The sequence below is a fragment of the Hemitrygon akajei genome, chromosome 4, assembly GCF_048418815.1.
Source record: "Hemitrygon akajei chromosome 4, sHemAka1.3, whole genome shotgun sequence".
NCBI lineage: Eukaryota > Metazoa > Chordata > Chondrichthyes > Myliobatiformes > Dasyatidae > Hemitrygon > Hemitrygon akajei.
Window position 1 is genome coordinate 159732370 of NC_133127.1, and position 22376 is coordinate 159754745.

Below are 22376 nucleotides of genomic sequence, written 5' to 3' on the forward strand. Positions count from 1 at the left end.
GCACTAGGCATCTCTGCTAATTTTGCTCATTAACAGTCAATCAAAAGAACACAACAACATGTTGGTTGTCCATTGTTTCTGATAATGACAGTGAAGTGTGTGCAGAAGAGTTTTAAAATAGAAAAATTGTTGGCACAGCTTCACTCTCTTGACCTAGGAAGTCCTGGTCCAGTGGTACAAGTAGACATCACAAACTGGGGTCTTCCCTGGTTGCAATGGATAACCATGACTTCTGTGCCTTATCAGGCCCTTCACTCTCCACAAAGCATTGCAGACCAGCCTTCTTGGCCACTGGATCTCACTGTTGATCTCGTCCGCCCAGTCCACAGAGCTGACTTCACATGTTACATCAGTCATGTTCACTGGGTTAACTGGGCCAAAACATACTGGTCCCAATGTGTCCCAATTAACTGGAATCCACCGTATTTCCATACTGCTAATGCTTTCCTTTTATTTCTTCATGGATTACTTTTACTTTGCTGCTTTCTGCCTCTTATAGATTTTACACTGATGCAGTGATCGATGCATGCTCCTTAACATTGGTAAAAAGCACTCTTTTAAAAAAAATCAGTATTTTTATTTTGCATTAATGATAAAAGTCAATACAGCACTTTCAGTAACCAAAGTTTAAAAATAAAAACTAGTCTTCGCAATATACAAAACCATCATCTTAAATCATGTGCTTTTACTCAGACTTAATGGAAGAAGTGCATCATAAAACCAGCCCAAGTTTCAAAAAGTTGAGCCTGCTTTTTAAACCGTTTAATACAGCCAGCAGAGTACACATGACTGCAGAATGGAGTCAAAATACCAGGTTTCCAGATCTTTCTTAATTTACTCATTTATTTTCCTAATCCTTTATGTTATCACTATTTCTTAATATGTACATAAAATAAAATTACACCCACACCTATCAACCCCTCACATCTGCTCTAGTACTCAATGATATAATGGGAGGTTATTAACTTTAGTGCTACTTTCATACACTTAACCCACATCCTCAATATCCAAACCTGTCCCCATATTGAATAGACAAAACAAATGAGCCACCATAGTCACCTTCGGCAGGGTGTTCCAAAAATTCATTACAATCCTGGTGAAGAAATTTCATCTTACCTCAATTATAAATGGCAAACCTTTTACTCTGAGCAAAAGAGGTGGCCTGTCCTAGGGTTGAAGGCTGCCTGTGCATATGAGGGGATGGTATCAGGGCTTGTTTTGTTCTGTTGTTGATGCTTGTGTTATGTTGCATTGTGGTCATGCCATGTTGGTGCTGGAATGCGTAGTGAACTTGTGGGCTGTCCTGAACACATCCTTGCTTGTGTCGGTCCATCCAATCCAGCAAAATATCTTGGGATTTCAAAGACTCCATTTTGTCATTTTACAAAAGTTACAAATTCATAAAGATTTTAGGGTTACAGATATTATTTCCACACACTGTTATACAGATTAAGGCTGGATAAAAAGACATTTTCTCCTACAATTCCATACTACAATACTGTTATGTTACCTGTTCTGTCTTATGTGTACTGTTTACGATTCACTGAATGAATAAAAATACATAACCATTTAATATATTGTGATATATATTAAATAATATATATATTATTTAATATATCCTACCACACAGCCTTATTCACAGGATGAAATGCAGTTTCTGTAACTTAATGTTACTCCAGAAAGGAATTTCAGTAAACTACAAACTTATCATCAGTTCAATTCAAATAAACAATTTTGCATTGGAACAGGAGGAAGTCAATAATTAGTAAATTGAATTATTATTGTCACATGAGCCCAGGTATAGTGAAAAAACTTGTCATGCATATGATTTGGATTATTTATCTATTCAGTTATTGAGATGCAGCATGGAGTAGGCCCTTTGGACCCTGCTACACAGCAACCCACCAATTTAACACTAGCCTCTTTACAATGAACAATTAACCTACAACTGGCATGTCTTTGGACTGTGGGAGGAAACCCACACACTCACAGGGAGAACGTACAAATTCCTTACAGGCAGCATTGGGAATTGAACCTGGCTGTCTGTACTGTAAAGAGCTGTGCCAACCATTACACTACCACGCCACCCTAATGGAAAGGTACATCTCCATGTTTATTCTTCTAGTGATAATACGTAGATGCTGCCCCTTTGTCATTAAAACTGGGGACTCATAGTATATACACGCAATTTCTATTTAATTAAAGCACCCATTGATCTGACCTCTGCAGCTGTCTGTGGCAATGAATTCCACAGATTCACCACCTCTGGCTACAGAAATTCCTCATCTCCATTCTAAACGAATACCATTATTTTGAGGCTGTGCCCTCTGGTGCTAGACTCCCCCACATCCTCACCACATCCACTCTAAGCCTTTCAACATTCTCTCCAGGTTTCAACAAAATCCTTCATTATTCTTCTAAATTCCAGCAGGCATAGTTCCAGAGTCAAACATTTCTCATATGACAACCCTTTCATTTCCAGAATTATTTTTGTGAACCTCCTTTGAACCCTCTCCAATGCCAGCACATTATTTCTTAAAAACAGGCCAAAAACTGCTCACAATAAATACTCCAAGTGAGGCCTCACCAGTGCCTTATGAAGCCTCAGCATTACATCCTTATTTTTATATTCTAGTCCTCTCGAAATGAATGCTAACATTTCATTTGTCTTCCTCACCACTGATTCAACTTGCATGTTCATTAAGTCTTGCTTTCTTTAGGTACGAGGATAATAGTGGTTATCTAAAGCAGATGGGAAACCTCAGATTGAATCAGGGAGAGGTTTAAAATATCTGAAAAAACTGCACCAGATGAGATGTGTAGGATCAAGAACAATAACCATTGACATCATCCAAGCCAGATGCTGTTCCCAGGTTTGTCCTCCTGAAGACTAATCTTACATCCACAATGGTGACTGTGGATTCAGGTGTATTAAAGACTGCTGGGGTGGGTGGTGACACTTGAAAGATCAATCTTTAATGCAGAATACACGGTTCATGGCAGGATTCTTAGCAGTGTGGAGGAACAGAAGGATCTTGGGGTCCACATCTATACAACCCTCAGAGTTGCAATGTAAGTTGATAGGGTGATATGTTGCAACTCTATAAAAACACCAGCTAGACTGCATTTAAATACTGGGCTCATTTCTGGTCACCTGATTATGAGAAGGAGGTAGAAACTTTACAAAGGGTGCAGAAGAGATTTACCAGGATGATGCCTGGATTAGAGACTATGTCTTATTTGGAAAGGTTGAGTAAGCTAGGGCCTTACTCTTTGGAGTGAAGGAGGACAAGGTCAAGAGGTTACTTGATAGGGATGTATAAACTAAGAGGCATAAGAGCCAGTGCCTTTTTCCCCAGGACAGCAATGACTACTACATGAGAGCAATACTTTAAGATGTTTGGAGGAAAGCATGGGGGGGGAGAGGTATGTCTACCTTTTACTATGTCAAAGGTAGGTTAGTTTTCAATTTTCACAGAGAGTAAGAATGTTGAACACACTGCCAGGGGTGGTGGGTGGCAGATGCATTTGGGACATTTAAGTAACTTTTAAATAAGCACATGAATGATAGAAAAATGACGACTATGTGGGAGAGAAGAGCGAGATTGATAGATTGATCTCAAAATAGATTAAAAGATCAGTACCACATCATAGGCCAAAGGGCCTCCAACAGGAGGTAGGTGGAGGGAATATTTAAGTTGCATTAAAATTTGAGAAGCATAGATAGGGTAGGGAGGAATGGGGGATAGAACACTTCCTTTAACAGAGGCCAATCACCAGGAAGGTTCTGATTTAGACAACCTACTAGAAAGATTAGGAGGGAACTTGCAGAGAAAAATGTCGTCACCAAGGGTTGCAAAGGTTTGGAACCTGACAACTCAAGAGGGTGGTAGAGGCAAAAACCATACAAAAAGCACTTGTATATACACATCAGAAATACTATTACCCACAAGGTCAAGCTCCCTTTAGGCCAACATTTGGTCAAAAGGGCCAAATCGCCATTTTCCATTTTGAGAATTTCCATCATTCAATTTTATACTTGGTTTGTTTTACAACATTTTTAACAATTGTGCAGAGAGGGGCAAGTATACCAAGACATGTTCAATTTTGGTTTAACATTTATTCATATATATTATCTCTGTGAAATTTACACATTCCCCAATGAAAGCATGGGTTTCTCCTGAGTACTCCAGTTTCCTCCAACATCGCAAAAACCTGATGGTTGGTAGGGTTTTCTGTTACTGTAAATTACTCCACTTCAGTGACCAGTAGGGTGTAATTGACGGGCATGCAAAACAGAATTGGTTATTGTGAGGAGAGCAGTACTGCTCCAAGTGCTGGCATTGACTTAATGGAACAGATGGCATCTGAATATTGTGAGAAATATGCGTAACATGGGAAATAATCTGGTGAAACTTCATGAATGTCCTCTAGAATTTAGCAAAGCTTCCCACTTTGTATTATTTCTGCTATGTATTAGAAGGCCAAGATTCTATTTGCTTTCCTTTGTTTTTGTACCACCACACTAACTCCGTTTCACTATGAAACTCACCAGTCTCTTGTCTCTCTCCATTTGAAAGTTTTGCTTTTCAGTTGTTTCAATTTAAGTGAGCTCCTGAGAGACTACCTTTCAATCACACGGATAGATTATGTAACAATAGAATATGTTTAAATCATTATAAATATGAACATTGGAACAGAGACAGAAATGAAAGTCATAAAATGTCTATAAAAATTGTACTACTGGATGGCAACAACTCTGTAGAGTTCAGTTAAAATAGAAGAAAAGCTCTTAAACGAACAAGCTCTGTGTTATACCATAAACACACAGTAAATGTTACTGACAGGTTGTGGAAATCCTCATCATAATTGAGCCCACATTCATGGTAGTTTTGGGAACCTCGTACCAAAATCATCTGATTTATCAAAATTTACCAAGTTGTGCGCCAAATTGATCCTAAATACCATTTCCTGAAATAAATGATCTAATTTTTATTGAATGAATGAAGATTGTATGCTTTCCCTGTGTCCCTTAGAAACCTATTTGAAAGACACAGCACTCACCCAAAGAAACAATGATCTTGCATATTGTGCTTCTGTTTGACAAAGGTGAAAAACTTTATTGAGCAGGTTTACATGTGATGATTTACAGCCCCCTTATCTCCTATATTCAGCAAGAGGATTTGTACTTGAGGATTCTAGACAGCAATGTGGAAGTGATGAGTAATTCAAAGCTCATCCACCCCAACAGTGCCCAGTTCCTTTGACAAAGCAAACAATGAGCTGAAAACAAGATAATTCCTTGCAGGACAGCGCTAATGTAGGGCTGACAGTTGACATCCCAAGGGATAATCACATTCATTAATCACCACTGATAATATAAAGTACAAATATCACACTGTGCGAATGTAATAACTGTTGTAGTTATTCAATGCAGAATATGCATGTTAATTCAAGAAGAAATAACATCTATTTTAGACTGATTAGCAAGCCAATGAAAGATGATGTCATCAGCAACAGAACAGATGTGTCACAGCCAGTCCCATTACATTTTCCATGTCACTGTTATCACCCCTGACAAGCAAAATAATGAAAAGTGATTACTTCTTTTCACTATTACAAAGCATATAAATCAAAATGTGGCAACATAAAACACACAGGTCAGTGGCAATTTTGAACACTGCCATACTTAGGGGATTCATGGGTATCAGTGTGAAGATGCATCACCTTCATCTGTGTTAGGTTGCAATGATTAATGAGGGAACATAACACAGAATCCCTAACCTTTTTAATTACATCATGAGCAGACAGCATACACAATAATTCCCTGCAGTAATTATATAATTGGTTCTTTCAAAAAACTTTCCCATGCCAAATAGGGTTTTGTAATTATATAATTGGTGCTTACAAAAACAAATCTAAAGCCAGTATTTTTTCTTGGTTTACATTTTTAAAGTGTTTAGTTATGTTTTAAAATATCTTAAGAAAGAAAATCCACAACAGGATCAATACACATCAGGCAGTTTCTTTTAACATACCATGGACTCCATATAATGAATATTTGTTGTGGTCAAGGTTTATCAAACGAGATTTCATTTAACATTCAGCACATTAACAATGCACTGCAAGAAATTAAAGTGCCATGTACTTATTGTTTGCTTTCTCAACTTTTGCTATCTGAATTCTCCTAAATACCGAAGTTATGGAGATTATATTTGGGTAACATGGTCTTATGCCATTTTATTCACAAAACCAAACAGTCTCAGTTGTTGCTGCAGTAGAGGAGTGAGTGCATGAACATTCAAAAGTACTCTTGATTTGTTATTGTGGAATTAGTTTGCACTTGTTTGATAAAGTGGGTTTCGAGAGGAAGCTGATGAAGCATGGATGAGGTGCCATGAGTAAGGTAGTAACTGTCAAGAAACTTCAAAAAATGGAAACTGCAAGAGTAATATTATTTTTCAAAATTACACAGTGACACAGTCAGATTTTACAAAGGACCCAAATCTTATTAACAAAATACTCAACTGCATTTAAGACAGGTAACCATATTGTAAACAACTCTAGTGCAAGGAGATGCTGGAATCCTCATTTAGTGGGTGAAATACATCCAAAACCTTTCTACAGAATTGGCTGCATCAACTCCAGCATTGCCTCTATTGTTCTGGCAGTCCAGCCAAACTCAGCAGGGTAAAGCACAACATTACATCAGTAAGAAAGCTTTTGCACAAGGAGGGATGGGTGAAAGAGGGAGAGAGAGGAAAAAACAGGGTAGGCTAAAGAGAGAAGTTGGAGAGGTGGGAAAAAAATCAAGTGAGAAAGAAAAACATCAGGATTGAAAAAGGAGCAACACACACAAAATGCTGGAGGAACTCAGCAAGTTAGGCAGCACTCATGAATGGAACAAACAGTCAATGTTTCAGGCCAAGACCCTTCATCTTGAGCAACATGCACAGTACTGAATGGTGCCGTTCAACGATTCCAGCGTCTGCAGAATCTCTTGTGTCTCTGGGATTGAAAATGATGCAGTTTGCCAGTACAATAGTCAGAAGCAGCAGTGCCTCAAAGCTCCTGGCATTCCTATCAAAACAAATTGAAAAGGTAGAGCATTGGATGTGATGTGTAAGGCATTTGACAAGCTTCTCCAAGGCAGGTGATGCACCATCAATAATTCTTGGAGACGTGAGGCGAGATATAGGCTTTTATTGGCTGGAAGAAAGAACAAGCAGCAATTGACCACCACACTACATCCTGGAGACTGAGGCCGGGGCGGTATCTCCAATCGCCTTTATACCGGGGTCTGTGGGAGGAGCCACAGTCAGTGGGAGGACCCACAGGAGCAGTCAGCAGGGGGGGGGGGGGGGGGGCGTGTCCAGACAGGTATATGTAGTTCACCACAGCAGGTTCATTTAGAAAGTCAAGAGGCATGGAATCCAGGGCAACTTGGCCGCGTGGATTCAGAATTGGCTCACCCATGGATGGCAGAGGGCAGTAATGATGAAGAGATTGCCTAGGGATCTGTCTGGGCCTCCCTACTCTTTGTGATTTTTATAATGACCTGGAAGAGGAAGTGGAAGGGTGGGCTAAGGATTTTGCAGATGACACAAAGGTTGGTGGTGTTGTGGATAGTGTAGAAGACTGTCATAGATTACAACGGGACACAGGGGTGGGGGGTGAGAAGTCAAAAATCGAGTTTAATCCAGAAAAGTGTGAAGTGATACACTTTGAAAGGTCGAATTTAGTGGCAGAAAGCAAAGTTAATAACGGGTTTCTTTGCAGTGGGGAGGAACAGAGGGATTTTGGTGTCCACATCCATTCATTCTTCAAAGTTGCCATGCACGTTGATAGGGTGGTAAGGCAGCTACAGAATGTTGACATTCTTTAGTTGGGTGATTGAGTTCAAAAGCTGCGAGATACTGTTGTAACTCTATAAAACTCTGGTTAGACCACATGGAGTATTGTGTTCAGTTCTGCCTGCTTCATTACAGGAAGAATGTGGAAGCTTTAGTCAGGGTACACAGGAGATTTACCGGGATGCAGCCTGAATTAGAGAGCACATCTTAAGGCTACATTGAGTGAAATAGTTTCATTCTCTTTGGAGCGAAGGAGGATGAGAGGTGACGATAGAGGTGTACAAGATTATGAGGCATAGATAGAGTGGACAACCAAAGAATTTTCCCCAGGGCAGAAATAGCTAATATAGGGACATCATTTTAAAGTGATTAGAGCAAAATATAGTGGGGTTATCAAAGGTAGGCTTAGTATACAGAGTGGTAGGTATGTGAAATACATGTGCAAAGACATTGCCTAGGGGAGGCAATGAGAACCACTTCTGTAGAAAAATTTGCCAAGAACAATCGTGGTTATGGAAAGATCACGATCACTCACGTTATATGACGTGGCACATAATGAACTATCAAGTCTTCACCCACAGTCACACATGAGATCCTAAAAGCTGCTACCAATGGGGTACAACTTACCCTGTGTGCGCTTCTGCAATTTTTGCAAATCCAATCAGCACAGTCAGAAATTTGACATGAACTTCAACTTCTTGCAAATAATTATGTTATAAAACAAACTCAAGTTACTAACATTTTTTAAACAAGTTGCATGTTTATAACTAAATCAATAGTACTGAACAACTTCACCATCACTAAAAAACTAATAGTATGAATGTGGGATCTCATTCCCTCAGAATTACATTTGAAGCTTCCATAATTTTTAAAAGAATCAATTTGCACTTCTTTGAAGTTTGGTTTAACAATTTTCCCGGAATTCCATGTGCATCTCCTGATTCTTACTTTGCTTTTTTGCGAAACAATTAAAAAATTATTTACAACCCCTGCTTTTCTTTTAAAAAAAACTGGTTTGTCACCTAGGAATTCTGTAAGCCAATAACACTCAGCATCTTGATAACATCAAAGATATACTGTTACCGTCTACAAGGGCCAGCTCCCCAATTCCCTGCCTTCAAACCTTCTTAGGTGCCAAATTTACAAGCCATAAAATTAAAAAAATGTTTGGATTGCACTACAAACCTCATGTCAAACTGAAGAAGCTTCTATGATCTTCTAAGACCCAAGCTGGGTGCCAATGCAAAATAATGACCAATTTTTCCCCTCAATATTTAGTTTTGTTTGTTGTATTAATGTAGAAATATTCAGATAATTAACTGTACTGTGTTATTATATATTCTTGGCACCTTCTAAAAGTGAGCAAGGTTTCCATTGGTCACGTTCGACCATGGATGTTGCATCCTAGCTGTCTAGATACACAGGCCTGGGCAGTACGATATTGAGAGCAAGCTGTTGCCCATATAGCAAGCTCCCCATCTCCACTCATCTGTGGGATGGCAGACATCGATACAGTTTGGTATCAGCAACATCGCAGGAGTTACCAGTCAGTGTTGAACTCAACATAGGACTGCCTTAGGGACTCCAGCCCCACATTTTTCCCCCTTAGGGTTTACTCTAGAAGCCTTCCCCATGAGTGAGTATAGTTGCAAGGCAGCACAGGTTTGAGATCAGAGTTTCCTTCTCCAAGTGAGCTGCCAACCACAGCTGACAAGCACCATCTGCCCAAACTACCTTCTAAAACAATCACAGAAACCCAGGGATACCCTTTGATGAAACTTGCATAGATTATAGAACAGTACAGCACAATACAGGCCCTTCATTCTATGTTGTGCTAACCTTTTACACCTACTCCAGATCAATTTAACCCTTCCCTTCCACAGCTCTCCATTTTTCTTTCATCCATGTGCTTATCTAAGAGTCTTGTAAATGTCCCTCGTGTATCCGCCCCTATCACCACTCCTGGCAGTGCATTCCTTGCACTTACCACTTGGTGTAAAAAACCTCTGACATCCTCACTATATTTTCCTCCAATCACTGCAAAATGATGCGCTCTCATATTATTAAAAGTTTTACTTAGTGAAATAAAACCTTGCTTTTAAAACAGTCATTGAATAACAAATCCCATGCTTTGCAACAACTAGACAGTCCATTTAAGAATCTAATAAAATAAGATTGTTTAGAGTCACTTGCCCAGGAGGTTCAAACATATATCCCCCAGATATAGCAGAATTAGGCCACTCAGCTCACTGATTTTTTCCACCATTCCATCATTACTGATATACTCTATTATCCCTCTCAATCCCACTCTCCTGTCTTCTCTGCATAACCTTTGACACCCTGACTAACCAAGAACCTATCAACCTTCACTTGAAATATATTCAATGACTTGGCCTCCACAACCAGTGGCAATGAATTCAACAGATTCTCCCCTCTCCAGCTAAAGAAATTCCTTCTCATTGCTGTTCTTCCATTCTGAGGCTGTCCTACAGTCACCCACAACAGAAAACATCCTCTCCACCTCCACTCTATCTGGGCCTTTCAATATTTGATAGGCTTCAATGAGATCCCCTCATTCTTCTAAACTCCAGTGAGTACACAGCCAGAGCCATCAAATGCTCCTCATATTAACCCTTTCATTCCCAAAAATCATACTTGTGAACCTCCTCTGGACGCATTCCAATGCTAGCACTTTTCTTAGTTAAAGACCATAAAACCATAAAACATAGGAGCAGAATTAGGCCATTCAGCCCATCAAGTCTGCTCTTGCATTCCATTATGGCTGATCCCAGATCTCACTCTGCCTTCTCGCCATATCCTTTGATGCCCAGATTGATCAGGAAACTATCAACTTCCACCTTAACTATACCCACAGACTTGGCCTCCACTGCAGTTTGTGGTAGAGCATTTCACAGATTCACTACTCTCTGGCTAAAAAATACTCCTCCTTACCCCCTTTCTAGAAGTTCACCCTCAATTTAGAGATTGTGCCCTCGAGTTCTGGAGACCCCCCCACCACAGAAAACATCCTCTCCACATCCACCCTATCTAGTTCTTTCAACATTCAATAGTTTTCAATGAGATCCCCCCCCCCCCCACATTCTTCTAAGTTGCAGTGAGTACAGCCCCAAAGCTGCCAAACACTCCTCAAATGTTAACCACTTCATTTCCGGAATCATCTTGTGAACTTCCTCTGGACTCTCTCCAATGGCAACACATCCTTTCTGAGATATGGGGCCCAAAACAGCTGATAATACTCCAAATACAGCCTGACTAGTGTCTTATAAAGCCTCAGCATTATCTCCTTGCTTTTATATCCCCCTTGAAATAAATGCCAACTTTGCATTTGCCTTCCTTACCACAGACTCAACCTGTAAACTCACCTTTTGGGAATCTTGCTTGAGGAACTCCCAAGTGCCTCTGCACTTCTGATGTTTGAAGCTTCTCCCCAATTAGATAATAGTCCGCACTATTGTTCCTTTTACCAAAATGCATTATCATACATTTCCCAACACTGCATTCCATCTACCACATTTTTGCCCATTCTTCCAATTTGTCCAAGCTCTGCTGCAATTGCACTGCTTCCTCAGCACTACCAACCCCTCCACCTATCTTTGTATCATCCACAAACTTTGCCACAAACCTATCACTTCCATTATCTAAATTATTGACAAACAATGTGAAAAGTAGCAGTCACAATACTGACCCGAGGAACACCACTAACCACTGACAACCAACCAGAAAAGGCCCCTTTTAATCTCACTCACTGCCTCTGGCCTGTCAGCCATTCCTCTTTCCATGCCAGTATCTTTCCTGTAACACCATAGGATTTTATCTTGTTAGGCAGCCTCATGTGTGGCACCTTATCAAATGCCTTCTGAAAATCCAAGTAAATGACATTCACGGCCTCTCCTTTGTCCACCCTGCTTGTTACTTCCTCAAAGAACTAACAGATTTGGTCAGGCATGATTTTCCTTTACAAAAATCGTGCTGATTTTGACGTATTTTATCAGTGGTCTCCAAGTACCCTGAAACCTTATCCTTAATAACAGATTCCAACATTTTCCCAACCACTGAGGTTAGGCTAATTGGCCTATAATTTCCTTTTTATTTGTCTTCCTCTCTTCTTAAAGAGTGGAGTGACATTTACAATCTTCCAGTCCTCCAGGACCATGTCAGAATCAAGTGATTCTTGAAAAATCATAACTAATGCATCAATTATTTCTTCATCAACCTCTCTCAGGATTCTGGGATGTAGTCCATCTGGTCTCACCACCTCAAGACCTTTCAGTTTGCATCACAGTTTTCCTTTGTAATAGCAATGGCTCTCATTTCTGCTCCCTAACAGTCACAGATCTCTGGCATACCACTAGAATCTTCCCACAGTGAAGTCAGATGCCAAGTACCCATTAAGTTCATCTGCCATTAGTATGTCCCCCATTACTACTTCACCAGCATTATTTTCCAGTGGTCCCATATTTTCTCTCTCTCTCTCTCTCTACACACACACACACACACACACACACACACACACATATATACACATACATATACATGTGTGTGTGCATGTCTGTGTGTGTGTGTGTGTGTGTGTGTGTGTGTGTGTATATATTTATTTATTTATTTATTTATTTATTTATTTATTATCCTGCTTTATGTTATTGGCCAGTTTGCTCTCATAATTCATCTTTTCCCTTCTTATAGATTTTGTAGTTGCCTTTTATTGGATTTTGAAAGCTCCCCAATCATCCAAACCTACCACTCACTTTTGCTACTTTATGGGCCCTTTCTTTGGCTTTTATGCAGTCTTTAACTTCCCTTGTCAGCCACGGCTGCCTACCCCTGCCGTTTGCAAGCAACTTCTTCTGCTGGACATATCTATCCCGCACCTTGTCAACTATTCCCAGAAACTTCAGCCTTCTCTGCTCTGCCGACAATCCTGCCAGTATCCTCCTCCAATCCACTTGGGCAAGCTCCTCTCTCATGTGTCTGAAATTACACTTATTCCATTGTGATACTGATACATGTGACCTGTGCTTCTCCCTCTCAAATCTGACCCCAAAAAAAACATATACCAGACCCAATCTGCTCACAATACTTCGAGCTGTCTGACAAATTCTTTATAAAGACTCGGCATCATATCCTTGCATTTATATTCTAGACTTCTCAAAATTAATGTGAACATTGCATTTGCCTCACCACCAACTCAACCTGCAAGTTAACCTTTAGGGAATCCTGCACAAGGTCTTGCAAATCCCTTTGCACCTCTAATTTTTGAATTTTCTCCCCGTTTAGAAAATAGTTTTTGCCTTCATTCCTTCTACCAAAGTGCATGACCACACATTTCTCGACACTGTATTCCATCTGACACATCTTTGCCCATTCTCCCAATCTGTCTAGGGCCTTCTGCAGACTTCCTGTTTCTTCAGTACTATGTGCCCCTCCATCTACTGTATCTTCCACAAACTCAGCCACAAAGCCAGGAATTCCCTCAAGCAAATCACTGGCATGCAACTTAAAAAGCAGCGGTCCCATTACCAACCCCTGCGAAACACCGCTAGACATCAGCAGCCAACGAAAATAGGCCCCTTATTCCGACTCTTTGTCTCCTACCAGTCAGCCAATCTTCCATCCATGCTAGTATCTTTCCTGTAATTCCACTGGCTCTTAAATTGTTAAGCAGTCTCACAGGTGGTACCTTTTCAAAGGCCTTCTGAAAATCCAAGTAAACAACATCCACTGACTCTTCTTTGTCTAATCTGCCTGTTATTTTCTCAAAGACTTCCAACAGATTTGCTAGACAAAATTTCCCCTTTAGAAAACTGTGCTGACTTTGGCCTAATTTTATCATGCGCCTGTAAGTACCTTGAAACCTCATCCTGAATAATTGACTCTTCCTCTCCACTGACATTAGGTTAATTGGCCTCCCTCCCTTCTTAAAGAGTGGAGTGACATTTGCAGCTTTCAAGTCCTCCAGAACTATTCCATAACCTAGTGATTCTTCACAGATCATTACCATTGCCTCCACAATCTCTTCAGCTACCTCATTCAGTACCCTGGGGTATAGTCCATCTGGTCCAGGTGACTTACCTTCTGTACCTTCAGACCTTCTGGCTTTCCTGGCACCCTCTCCTTAGTAACAGCAGCTGCGCTCACTTATGCCCCCTGACACTCTCAAATTTCTGACATACAGATAGGGTCTTCCAAAGTGAAGACTGATGGAAAATATTTATCTGACATTTCTTTGTCCCCCATTACTAACTCTTCAGCATCATTTTCCAGCAGTCCAACATAAACTCACGTCTCTCTTTCACTCTATATCTCTAAAGAAAAAAGCCTTTCTTCATATTATTGGCTAGCTTACTTTCATATTTTAACTTTTTTCTCTTTTTTTTTAAAAAAAAGGGGCCTTCCGTTGGTTTTTAAAAGCTTCCTAATCCTCCAACTTCCCACCAATTTTTTGCTATATTATATACCCTCTCTTTTGCTTTTATGTTGTCTTTGATTTCCCTTCTTAACCTTGATTGCCACAACTTCCCTTCAGCATACTTCTTCTTTGGGATGCATCTATCCTGCACCTTCCAAATTGCTCCCAGAAACTCCAGTCTTGCTGTCCTGCTGTCATCCCTGATTGTGTCCTCTTTCAATCAACTTTGGCCAGCTCTTCTCCCATGCCTGTGTGGTTCCCTTTACTCCACTGTAATCTAACTTTATTTTCTCCCTCTCAAACTGCAGTGTAAATTCTATCATATAATGATCACTGCCTATTAAGGATTCCTTTAACTTAAGCTCCTTATTCAATTTTGGTTCATAACACAACACCCAATCCAGAATTCCCTTTCCCTTGATGGGCAAAACCACAAGCCCGTGACTATAGTAACACTGCTCTTATTACATGCCTTTTCCATCTCCTGTTTTAATTTATATCCCACATCCTGGCTACATAAATAGGGTCTTTTTACCCTTGTAGTTTCTGAACTGTATCAACAAGGATTCTACATCCTCTAATCCTAGGTCAACTCTAAGAACTTAATTTTATTTTTTACCTACAGAGCCACCCCACCCATCTGCCTACCTGTCCATCCTTTCAAAACAAGGTGCACCCTTGGATGTTAAGAACCCAACTATGATCTTCTTTCAGCCACAACTGAGTGATGCTCACAATATCAAACCTGCAACATCAATCTCTAACTGTGCTACAAGATCATCTACCTTATTCCGTATACTGCATGCAGTTAAATATAACACCTCCAGTCCTGTATTCATCACCCTTTTTGATTTTGCCCCCAAGTATCACTTCAACTTATCCCACTGACTGTAATTTTGTCCTATCACGTCATTCCTCCCAGTCTCACTACATTGACACGTATACAAACTGCCCCATCCTCAGCCCTATTACTCCGGTTCCCATCCTCCTGGCAAATTAGTTTAAACCCTCCCCAGCAGTTCTAGCAAACCTGTCTACAAGGATATTGGTCTCCCTAAGTTCAGGTGTAACTTGACCTTTTTGTCCCACTGATCCAGAAATCTCAAACCCTGACTCTGCACCACTTCCTCAGCCACACATTCATCTGTGCTGTCATCCTATTCCTGCCCATGACACTGGAAGTGAGCTAGAGATCACTGCCTTGGAGGTTCTGCTCTTCAGCCTCTTCCCTAACCCCCTATACTCACTGCACGAGAACTCTTTCCCTTTTCTACCTACAATATGCACCACAACCTCTGGCTACTCATTCTTTTTCTTGAGAATCTTCTGCAGCCACTCTGAGACAGCTTGGACCTTAACACCGAGGAGGCAAAATACCAATCTGGCTTCTCTTTCATAGCTACAGAACCTGCTGTCTGTCCCGTAACTCCTATCACTACCACACTGCCTGACTTCACCCTTCCCTTCTGAGCCTCAGAGCTAGCCACAGTGCCATTGGCCTGGCTGCTATAGCTATGCTCTGATAGGTCATCCCCCCCAGTATGTTGCTGAGTGGAATGGCCTCAAAAGAAACCTGCACTGACTACTTACCCCCCTTTACTTTTCCTGGTGGTCACCCGTCTACTATATGAAGCCTGTACTCCGGGTGTGACCACCTGAGTAAAAGTTTCAACTAGGCAGTTTTCAGTCTCCTAACAGTCAGCTCCCAAACCAGTTCCTTGACCTTGTGAGTCAGGAGCTGAAATTAAATTGGATATTTTGCATAAAAGGACAGACTGCATCATAGGAAGATGTCATGATTTCATAGGATATTTTTCCCTCATTAACAATGCATGAGGGGAAAATTCTGCCCATGATGTTTTTGCAAGGTACATCAATAGCTTCTGTGGAAAATACATTAATTCTATGAGGGTCATGTCATATCAAAGAAAATAATTATTCACATCAAACACAAAAAAAATGCATTTTTTTAAATTAGAACATTTGTTACATATGCCTGCCAACATTTAAGTCACAACATAAAGTTTCAAGTCCGTGTAGCATCAGCATGTCAGATTTTTATATTTTAAAAATGTGAAATGAAGCACAAATAGATCACTACACCTTTAAAAGTAATGCATTACATATCTTAAAATTCATTATCTGTTGATAAAAGACCTCTAAAATATCTGATTGAAAGTTATTATATTTTTCAAAAATTAAACTATGACATTAAATGAGATGCCAAACCTGCTATACAGTGCCGAAATATTTTAATAGCTGATACTGCTTGGCTATTAACCAAATACTACACCACTTGCACTTGCTACTACTTCTGCCGCTTCAAGAGCCTTGTTGCACTCTTTACTGGATGTCATATACTGTACCACTATTTTTAAACAGCAAACATGAGGAAATCTGCAGATGCTGGAAATTCAAACAACAACACACACAAAATGCTGGTGGCACACAGCAGGCCAGGCAGCATCTATAAGGAGAAGCACTGTCGACGTTTCGGGCCGAGACCCTTCGTCAGGACTAACTGAAAGGAAAGATAGTAAGAGATTTGAAAGTAGTGGGGGGGGGGGGGAAATGCAAAATGATAGGAGAAGACCGGAGGGGGTGGGATGAAGCTAAGAGCTGGAAAGGTGATTGGTGAAAGTGATACAGAGCTGGAGAAGGGAAAGGATCATGGGACGGGAGGCCTCAGGAGAAAGAAGGTGGGGGGGGGGGGGGGAAGCACCAGAGGGAGATGGAGAACAGGCAAACAACTAAATATGTCAGGGATGGGGTAGGAAGGGGAGGATGGGCATTAACGGAAGTTAGAGAAGTCAATGTTCATGCCATCAGGTTGGAGGCTACCCAGCCGGTATATAAGGTGTTGTTCCTCCAACCTGAGTTTGAATTCATTTTGGCAGTAAAGGAGGCCATGGATAGACATGTCAGAACAGGAATGGGACGTGGAATTAAAATGTGTGGCCACTGGGAGATCCTGCTTTCTCTGGCGGACCATGCGTAGGTGTTCAGTGAAACGGTCTCCCAGTCTGTGTCGGGTCTCACCAATATAAAAAAGGCCACACTGGGAGCACCGGACACAGTATACCACACCAGCCGACTCACAGGTGAAGTGTCGCCTCACCTGGAAGGACTGTCTGGGGCCCTGAATGGTGGTGAGGGAGGAAGTGTAAGGGCAGGTGTAGCACTTGTTCTGCTAACAAGGATAAGTGCCAGGAGGGAGATCGGTGGGAAGGGATCGGGGGGGACGAGTGGACAAGGGAGTCGCGTAGGGAGCGATCCCTGCGGAAAGCAGAAAGGGGTGGGGAGGGAAAGTGTCTACCTTGACACTGTCTTATCCACTCTTGTTACCTTGACACTGTCTTATCCCCCTTTGTTTACCTTGACACTGTCTTATCCCCCCTTGTTCGATCTCTTCCCACCTATGTTCGTGACACTTCTCACGCTTTGAATTTTTTCAATGATTTTAAGTTCCCTGGCCCCCACCGCCTTATTTTCACCATGGATGTCCAGTCCCTATATACCTCCATCCCCCACCAGGATGGTCTCAAAGCTCTTTGCTTCTTTTTGGATTCCAGACCTAACCAATTCCCCTCTACCACCACTCTCCTCCGTCTAGCGGAACTAGTTCTTACTCTCAATAATTTCTCCTTTGGTTCCTCCCACTTCCTCCAAACCAACAGTGTAGCCATGGGCACCCGTATGGGTCCTAGTTATGCCTGCCTTTTTGTTGGCTTTGTGGAACAGTCCATGTTCCAAGTCTATACGGGTATCCATTCCCCTCTTTTCCTTCGCTACATCGACGACTGCATTGGCACTGCCTCCTGCATGCATGCTGAGCTCGTTGACTTCATTAACTTTGCCTCCAACTTTCACCCTGCCCTCAAATTTACCTGGTCCATTTCCAACACCTCCCTCCCCTTTCTTGATCTTTCTGTCTCCATGTCTGGAGACGGCTTATCTACTGATATCTACTTTAAGCCTACAGACTCTCACAGCTACCTGGACTATTCCTCTTCCCACCCTGTCTCTCGCAAAAATGCTATCCCCTTCTCACAATTCCTCCGTCTCCGCCGCATCTGCTCTCAGGATGAGGCTTTTCATTCCAGGACGAAGGAGATGTCTTCCTTTTTTAAACAAAGGGGCTTCCCTTCTTCCACCATCAACTCTTCTCTCAAACGCATCTCTCCCATTTCCCGCACATCTGCTCTCACCCCATCCACCCACCACCCCACTCAGGATAGGGTTCCCCTTGTCCTTACCTACCACCCCACCAGCCTCCAGGTCCAACGTATAATTCTCCGTAACTTCCGCCACCTCCAACGGGATCCCAGTACCAAGCACATCTTTCCCTCCCCCCCCCTTTCTGCTTTTCGCAGGGATCGCTCCCTATGCGACTCCCTTGTCCATTCATTCCCCCCATCCCTTCCCAACAATCTCCCTCCTGGCACTTATCCTTGTTAGCAGAACAAGTGCTACACCTGCCCTTACACTTCCTCCCTCACCACCATTCAGGGCCCCATACAGTCCTTCCAGGTGAGGCGACACTTCACCTGTGAGTCGGCTGGTGTGGTATACTGCGTCCGGTGCTCCCGGTGTGGCCTTTTATATATTGGTGAGACCCAACGCAGACTGGGAGACCGTTTCGCTGAACACCTATGCTCGGTCCACCAGAGAAAGCAGGATCTCCCAGTGGCCACACATTTTAATTCCATGTCCCATTCCCATTCTGATATGTCTATCCATGGCCTCCTCTATTGTCAAAATGAATCCAAACTCAGGTTGGAAGAACAACACCTTATATACCGGCTGGGTAGCCTCCAACCTGATGGCATGAACATTGACTTCTCTAACTTCCGTTAATGCCCATCCTCCCCTTCTTACCCCATCCCTGACATATTTAGTTGTTTGCCTGTTCTCCATCTCCCTCTGGTGCTCCCCCCACCCTCCTTTCTTTCTCCTGAGGCCTCCTGTCCCATGATCCTTTCCCTTCTCCAGCTCTGTATCACTTTCACCAATCACCTTTCCAGCTCTTAGCTTCATCCCACCCCCTCCGGTCTTCTCCTGTCATTTCGCATTTCCCCCTCCCCCCACCACTTTCAAATCTCTTACTATCTTTCCTTTCAGTTAGTCCTGACGAAGGGTCTCAGCCCGAAACGTCGACAGTGCTTCTCCTTATAGATGCTGCCTGGCCTGCTGCGTTCCACCAGCATTTTGTGTGTGTTGCTGCCACTATTTTTAAAATACAAATTACAAGACCTTCTTTTGTAGTTAGAGTACTATGCAAAAGTCTTTAGCATATATAGCTAGGGTGCAAGACCTTTACACAATACTGTAGTAATTTTAGATATTACATATGTTGTATGTGCTCTGTACTGCAGCAGCAGAAACAAAAATTCATGAGATATACAAGTTCAAAATTCGAAGATCAAACTAAATTTGGTATGAAAGTACATCTATGTCACCATATACAACCTTGAGATTCATTTTCTTGCAGATAAATTCAATAAATTCATAATAGAAATGATAACCATAATAGAACAAACCAACTTCAGTGTTCAACCAGTGTATAAAAGACAACAAACTGTGCAAATACAAAAAGAAATACTACTACATAGAATAAATAAACAAGTGAAAAATATTGAGAGCATGCGATGAAGAATCCTTGAAAGTGAATCCATAGGTTGTGGAAGCAGTTCAGTGAAGTTGTCCCCTCTGATTCAAGAGCCTGATGATTGAGGGGTAATAACTGTCCATGAACCTGAATATGGTGCGAGTCACGATGCTCCTGTACTAGCTTCCTGGTAACAGCACCGAGAAGTCATCATGACCTGGATGGTGGGGCACGCTGATGATGGATGTTGCTTTCCTGTGACAATGCTCCATGTAGACACGGTGGGGAGGGCTTTACCTGTGATGAACTGGGCTGTATCCACTACTTTTTGTAGGATTTTCCATTCAAGGGCATTGGTGTTTCCATACCAGGCTGTAATGCAGCCAGTCAATATACCCTCCACCACACATCTATAGAAGTTTGTCAAAGTTTTAGCTGTCATGCCAAATCTTCGTAAACTTCTAGGGAAGTAGAAGTACTGCCATGTTTGCTTCGTAATTGCCCTTACTTGCTGGGGCCAGGACAGTTCCTTCGAAGTTATAACACCGAAGAATTTAATGCTGCTGACCCTCTCCACCTCTAATAGATAGATAGATAGATAGATAGATACTTTATTCATCCCCATGGGGAAATTCAACTTTTTTTCCAATGTCCCATACACTTGTTGTAGCAAAACTAATTACATACAATACTTAACTCAGTAAAAAAATATGATATGCATCTAAATCACTATCTCAAAAAGCATTAATAGCTTTTAAAAAGTTCTTAAGTCCTGGCGGTTGAATTGTAAAGCCTAATGGCATTGGGGAGTATTGACCTCTTCATCCTGTCTGAGGAGCATTGCATCGATAGTAACCTGTCGCTGAAACTGCTTCTCTGTCTCTGGATGGTGCTATGTAGAGGATGTTCAGAGTTATCCATAATTGACCGTAGCCTACTCAGCGCCCTTCACTCAGCTACCGATGTTAAACTCTCGAGTACTTTGCCCACGACAGAGCCCGCCTTCCTTACCAGCTTATTAAGACGTGAGGCGTCCCTCTTCTTAATGCTTCCTCCCCAACACGCTCATGAGGACTGGCTCATGGACCTCTGGTCTCCTCCTCCTGAAGTTAACTATCAGCTCCTCGGTCTTGCTGACATTGAGTAAGAAGCTTTGTGATACTAATCAACCAGAATTCCAATCTCCCTATATGCTGATACATCACCACCTTTGATTCGACTTACAACAGTGGTGTCGGCAGCAAACTTGAACACGGCATTGGAACCGTGCTTAGCCACGCAGTCACAAGTGTAAAGCGAGTAGAGCATAGGGCTAAGCACACAACCTTACGGTGCAGTTGTGCTGATGAAGATTATGGAGGAGACGTTGTTGCCAATCCAAACTGACTGAGGTCTGCAAGTAAGGAAATCGAGGATCCCATTGCACAGGGAGACACTGAGACCAAGGTTTTGAAGCTTATTCATAAGTTTTGAGTGATGATAAACCTGATTCTGAGATGGGTCCATATTGTGCACTGAAAATGTGAAGTGGGTAGGGAGAGAGGAATCATGGTTAAGAACAGCAGAAGGGAGGGGGAAGCACAAGAGAGACATTTTGTAATGATCAATAAACAAACTGCTTGGAATCAGATGGCCATGCCTGGTGTCTCGGGGCTGGGCACGTCTTCACCTGTGCCATTCACTGCCCAGGCACTTCACTTCTCTGGCACCTGTCCCACATCCCTCCCACAGCACTCCATCCTCACCATTCCCAGCATCCTTTGCTTCTGCCAGATTTACAAATTCTCTATCCGCTCCACATTGACAAATATAGTACTTTGCAAAAGTTTTAGGCATTTTATTTATATTATATATATATATATATATATATATATATAAAAATAATACCACGGAACACCTAAAAGTTGCTATCATCATTTGCGAGCTCCTCCATTGAAAGTGCATGCAAGTCTTCAATATCGTTTTTAGCAAATTTATGTGAACTTTGTTTTTCAACAAAAAATATTGCAGTTACCTGGATGAATTGTTGTTGATGCCCAGGTGGATTTTGTTATTAGCTTAAGCCATAATTACACCGAGCCAAACATTCTTGCCAATTAAAAGTACTCTATACTTCTATGTTCATTTTCTCAAATACTTCAAAACAGTTTCTAAACCTTTTACTTTCTAGCCTAACCATACAATTTCCCAATCTTAGTTTCACTTCCTGTAAAATTACTAGAATAATAAAAAACTACTTGTTACCTCCTGATTAGTTTTGAGAATTCTTCAATATGACTAACTACTCAGCCAGCTTGAGGATATTACTAGGGCTTACTTCAGAGTAACAATAAACTTTATGACTAGATCACTGGACCATTGCAGGTAGCCATCATGTCAAACTCTGTTGCTTTACCATAAGCCATAAAATCTGGGCTGAAGGAGTGGAACTCACATCAAAACTACCTCACAAATTTCTTACTTTAAAACAATTACCAACTTCTTTTTA

At 41.6% G+C, this 22376-nt stretch overlaps 1 protein-coding gene and 1 long non-coding RNA gene across 9 annotated transcripts in view; one reads left to right on the forward strand and one right to left on the reverse strand.

The window, feature by feature from the left end:
• The window catches only part of atp8a2 (ATPase phospholipid transporting 8A2), a 461717-nt gene that overhangs the window by 369026 nt on the left and 70315 nt on the right, over window positions 1-22376 (reverse strand). The window contains exon 1 of one of the 8 annotated variants that reach the window (XM_073043762.1): window positions 1117-1135. The exons of the other annotated variants lie outside the window; for them this stretch is intronic. The gene's annotated coding sequence lies outside the window, so the exon portion shown is untranslated. Of the gene's footprint in view, window positions 1-1116; window positions 1136-22376 lie in introns of those variants that run through there. 8 annotated transcript variants of the gene reach the window in all.
• Window positions 1-22376, forward strand: part of LOC140726858 (uncharacterized) — a 60174-nt gene that overhangs the window by 15316 nt on the left and 22482 nt on the right. The window lies entirely within an intron of this gene.